The following is a 5,796-nucleotide window of genomic DNA, read 5'->3' on the forward strand; positions in this document are numbered from 1 at the left end:
CGCACCAACACTACTCCGTTCGCTAAACCTTCGCCTCGTGCCGGAGCGACCTGACACAGAAAGTGGAGTGTTTGTTTTGTTTTTGTCCCTGAATGGGTTTGCAGATTAGTCTCGGAAGAAACACAGACGCTTCCCCCTGCTGGAGTTCCGAGGGTGGGGAGAGAGAGGCAACCGCGCTCTCCAGCCTGGACGTTTCTAAAAAGGCGTTAAAGAAGGCGCCTTTGCACAGCTGCGCATCTGCCGGGATTCCCACAGCATTGCAGGAGGAGTGTCTGAGCCACAGAAATCACACCGAGCCCACGAGCCGCTCGGAGCGCAGCACCGACCCGGGCTTCTGTCGGAGCGGCGTGACGGCGCTTCCGTCATCGGAAAATTCACAGGTCGAATGGGGAACAAAAGCCAAGAAGTCAGCAAAACAGCACACAGAAAATACTCTGTCCAGCCCACGCGTGTGCACGGGAAACCCCGATGTCGGGAATAACGGCTCTGTGGGAGTGTGGACTCGAATTCAGGCGATTTTTCCCCCAAACTTTTAACATAACAAAATCCAGCCAAAAGGGCAAAAGGTAAAGAAGACAATTGAACAAAAATTCACCACACAGTCCTATGCCACACAATAAATTACACATTTACGTACTGTACACCATTTTGTTTTATTTTGCGAATATGATACCTACCCAGTATTACTGACCGATTAATCCCATCTAAAGATTCTCTTTACCTTATTACCCGTTGCGAGGTTTAACATCATATCAAGCTCCTTTAGCGTAGCGTCCACATTTCAAAGCTGAACCATGAAGTTGTGCAAGTCCGTCCGCCCGCAGAACAGACCAGATACCGCCTGCTGGCGAAGATCCCGATGACGTCACAGCCCCTCGCCGCGGCCGGCAGGCCGGCATGGAGTCACCCTCAGGCTCGGGTGAAGGGACATGAAAACACGGGTCTTTCGCGACCTCTCCTCTAGCTCTGCAGGCATAGCGGGCGGACTCAGCCCTCAGAGCCCGTGCGGTCCCCGGCCTGTGGGTGGGCGGACGGGTGCCGTGTGGAAGCGGACCTGCCGAGTGGTCGTTGTCGGTGCTGTAACTTAATTAATTAATTACACTTTTATTCTTTATTGCTTAGTCTTTTATTGCGGACAAGTGCAAAGTCTGCATGAGGGCATAAAAAAAACTCTACACACCAAACAGGACTCCCTGAGCCAGAAGAAGGCTCCACGGATTTTGACGGGAAACCAGTGCAAGGACTCCAGGACAGGAGTAATGTGATCGCTTGCACTAGACCTTGTCAGGATTCAGGCTGCCAAATTTTGGACAGACTGCAGTTTGTTCAGAGTAGATTTTGATACCCCTGCGAGTAGAGCATTACAGTAGTCAATTCGAGAGAACACAAATGTGTTGATCAGCTTTTCAGCCACAGTTAGTGATAACATAGGGCGTAGTCTAGTGATATTTCTGAGGTGAAAAAAATATGTTTTGACAATATGCTGCACATGTGGGTCAAATCTTAAGCCACAATCAAATATCACCCCAAGGTTTTTAAATTTAGACTGAAGCTCAAGTACAGAACCATCTACAGATAGGGTTACTGGATTGGCTTTACAAAGTCGATGGGGGGTGCCAATAAGCATGACTTCTGTTTTGTCACAGTTAAGATGAAGGAAATTTTGAGTCATCCAAGTTTTTTATGCCAGAGATGCAATTAGATAGAATAGAGACAGCCACATCAGTGTCAGGTTTGGTATGGATGTATATTTGAGTATCATCAGCATAGAAATGAAAGCTGAGGCCATGTGATCATAGAAGCTGACCAAGTGGAAACATGTAAATGCTGAAGAGCAAGGGGCCCAGTATTGAGCCCTGAGGAACACCAGACTTGACAAGACCAATTTCAGACCTACGCCCATTAAGAGAGACAAAGGGACAGCGATCAGTGAGGTAAGACCTGAACCATTTGAGAGCAGCGTCAGAAACTCCCAGCACAGTCTCAAGACGAGGAAGTAAGATGTCAACCGTGTCAAAAGCTGATGAGAAAGACTTGGGTATTTATGTTGACTTATCATTTATTTCTTCTAGGCAATGTGGGGACGCTCGAGAGGTGTCACGTTCAACCTGTGCAAGGCACTAGTGAGACTGCTTTGAGAACACTGTGTGGAATTTTTCACCAGGTTACAGATCCATCCTTCCATTTTCTGACCGCCTTATCCAATACAGGGTGGCGGAGAGGAGCCTGGGGTCAGTTTCATTTTTCCGGTTGCTTTGGGGAGTCGGATTGATGAACTGCTGGCCCGCAAGTGAGCCAGTCGGGTCGAACCCCTCGTTCTCCAGCCCTTCTGCTCGACACGACGAGGCAGAGCACGCAAACAGCGCCACGCCACTCTGGCAGCAAAATTCAAATCGCAACAGCTTTATTGGCACGACCGGTCCATGACAGAAAATGCCGGAGCCGATAGAGTCAGTGCAACATCTGCGGACATTCACAACACTGACACACAGACACATCCTAGGACCGTCAGGACGACACACGACGCAACCACCTCCCTCCTGCTGCAGACCGCGGAGCGCGCCTGTGACGAAGAGCGCGCGGGGGGGTCGCCGAGCTCTTTTGGCAGCTCGCGCGGGATGCACTCAGCATGACTCAACTGCTGCCGCTGCTGCAGCAAGAACAAGCACACCATTCAAGTGGGTGGGAGAGAGAGAGGCGGGGGAGGGGGGGGGGGAGGCTCGGTCTCCCCCTCTGTCAGCGCGCCGCTATTCAGGTCGCTCCCAGGCGGCCCACACGGCTCGGATGACAGTTTACATCCCCGTTTCTTAGAAAGCTCTGCTGCGCCCAGACCCTGCGCGGTTCCTCTCGCGCTCTCAGAAGAGCATGCTCTCTTATGAGCCTTTACACTGCGTGGCTGTAATAATAGCAACAGCAGTAACGATCTGCTTGCTCTCTGTGCTGTGCCCTACCTGGCCAGCATACGGCCACGTCCGTCTTCACGGCTGGCAGTGACCTCACCCCGTTTCAGCACGCGGTTTGCATCCTGAGTTGTTTCTAGCTCTGTAATAATTTAGCATAATTGTACATCAATAAATGAAAAATATATGGATCCCGCAGGTAAAAGGTCTGGAGTGCAGTACAGCGAGAGAGATCATGAAAAGGCAAAGCGCGTTTCGCCAAAAAGTGTTGACTAAATGTAATAGGAAGTTGGGTTCATATTTTGCACGTGTGCTCCTGGGTTTTTTGACAGCCTGCCTGTCTATTATTTTATTGATGGGTGATCATGGAGGCTGGCATGGTGGCACAGCAGTTATTACTGCCTACGGCTCTGGGGCTCCGGGTTCAATTTTTGGGTTGCTGTCTGCGTGGAGTTTGCATGTTCTCCCTGTGTTAGCGTGGATTTCCCCCGGGAGCTCTGGTTTCCTCCCACAGCCCGGGGACATGCTGGCAGGTTAATTGGCTTCTGGGAAAACTGGTCCTGGTGTGAGTGTCTGTGCCTGTGTGTGCCCAGCAATTAACTGGCTTCCCATCCAGGGTGTATCCTGCCTTCGCCACCTGCCTGCCGGGATAGGCTCCGGATTGCGACCTGAATTGGATATAAAGTGGGTGAAGAAAATGCTGATGATTATAGGACAAGGTACCTAAACAGCTCATCCCCGTTTCTGAACCCCCTCCCTATGCTCGTCCTTCTGTATTCCTAGATTGCTTTGATGGGATTGAGGCCAGAGCATTAATCTCAAATCTGCATTTCTCCCTGTGTCACGGAAACAGCTCTTTGCACCCCTGGCAGCATGCTTCAGAGCGCAGTCGGGCCGGAAGCAGAGGTGCTGCACCCCCACATGTCTTCTCCAGCTGCGCAGTTCAGTCTGGACTCTCCCATTTGTTTTTCCAGCCAAAATCGGATGACAGACAGGACCACCAGGTATTCCTTCACTCGTTTTTTTTTCTCGTATCACATGTTTAGCACGTGATTAGCTCTCTTCACAGTCCAAGGTGCACGTTGCCATAAACAGCAGAAACAGAATGATAAGCTGGGGGTACTGCGGAGTTCTCGGTATTGGAGATTCAGTGTACAGCATGAGAGGCAGAGTCTCCACACTTGAAAGTGAATTCTGCCATTTTTCATTTCCTGTCAGCTCTGCTGTCCGGGGGACTGTGTCGGCTTCACTGCTTCTTCTGCTCTGTTTTCCTCTCCAGGGGTTAACAGCTCTTTGACGTCGACAGACACATGGGATTCGAACCCACAACCCTTACTACTCCTCCACTCTCAGCTACTTTGCTGTACCCCTCCTGATGTCTCCGATTCCCAATTCCTGGACCTCAATGGAATTTCTGTGCTGTCTGATTACTAATTGCCATTGATTGCTCCTTAAAAGCATTTAGGGGTGGAATTCACTCCAAAGATGTTAAATGAAACGTTTCTTAACACAAATTGATTTGAGAGCTAAAAATGGTTTCTGCTTTACAGACGGCATCTGTATGGACATGATCTGTGAGACCTCACAAATATTTTGACTCTCTGCAACATTTAATTAGTGTTTGCTGAAATCAAATCAATCAATCACGGCATTTCTGTGGATGGTTCTGGGGCGCGAGAGAGCTTGTTATAATAATAATAATTATTAATAAATTACACGTATATAGCACTTTTCTGGACACTCCACTCAAAGTGCTTTACAGGTAATGGGGATCCCCTCCACACCCACCAATGTGCAGCCCCACCTGGATGATGCGACGGCAGCCATAGTGCGCCAGAACGCTCACCACACATCAGCGATCAGTGGGGAGGAGAGCAGAGTGATGTAGCCAGTTCATAGATGGGGATTGTTAGGAGGCCATGATTGATAAAGGCCGATGGGGGAATTTGGCCAGGATGCCGGGGTACACCCTTACTCTTTTCGAGAAACACCCTGGGATTTTTAATGACCACAGAGAGTCAGGACCTCGGTTTTACATCTCATCCGAAGGATGGCGCCTGTTTACAGTATAGTGTCCCCATCACTGTACTGGGGCATTAGGGTGAGCGCCCCCTGCTGGCCCCACTAACACCTCTTCCAGCAGCAACCTTAGTTTTTCCCAGGAGGTCTCCCATCCAGGTACTGACCAGGCTCACACCTGCTGAGCTCCAGTGGGTTGCCAGTTGTGAGTTGCAGGGTGATATGGCTGTTGGCTATATCACTGTTGTTATCTTTAGGTGTGGTTTTTCCAATGACAATAAAATCTTTGGAGCATTACAACATATTCATAAATATGAGTATAAATAAAAACATAAATGCTATTTCTAGTTCAAGCCACCCCACCTCAGAAGAGAGAATAAATGGACATATATGTTATTCGGAAATGGGAGTCACTTTATAATAACAGGTAGCTTGTGATGGATCAATTGGAAATTTGGTGTTTCTTCCTGCAGAAATACATCTCATGCCCAGTTTGGAGTCTTAACCGGCATTTTAACTCACTGTTGTACTAGGACTATTACCTGTGACAAAAATGGTCGCTGGTGACAGTTACAACACACCCAGACACTATGTGGAGGCTGAAGCGGATATTTGAAATGAACACTGATATTTCACAGCACAGGGTGCCCATCTGTCTGCGGCAGTTCTCCGTATTTTACGACACCAGTTTCAATCCACAACACGATTCCAGTGGGCCTGAGAGCACTGTGTTACGTCGAATGTCTTCCCACTGGAACACGCCTCAAAATCAGCATTATTATTAGTAATCTCTCCGCTATGATTCTCTCTCTCTATATATTTTATTTTTTGAGGGTGAGAGAGCGGTACGTTTGTAAACATGTCATGGTTGGGATCG

This window comes from Lepisosteus platostomus, chromosome 3 (genome assembly GCF_059453375.1).
Source record: "Lepisosteus platostomus isolate fLepPlt1 chromosome 3, fLepPlt1.hap1, whole genome shotgun sequence".
NCBI classification, from domain to species: domain Eukaryota; kingdom Metazoa; phylum Chordata; class Actinopteri; order Semionotiformes; family Lepisosteidae; genus Lepisosteus; species Lepisosteus platostomus.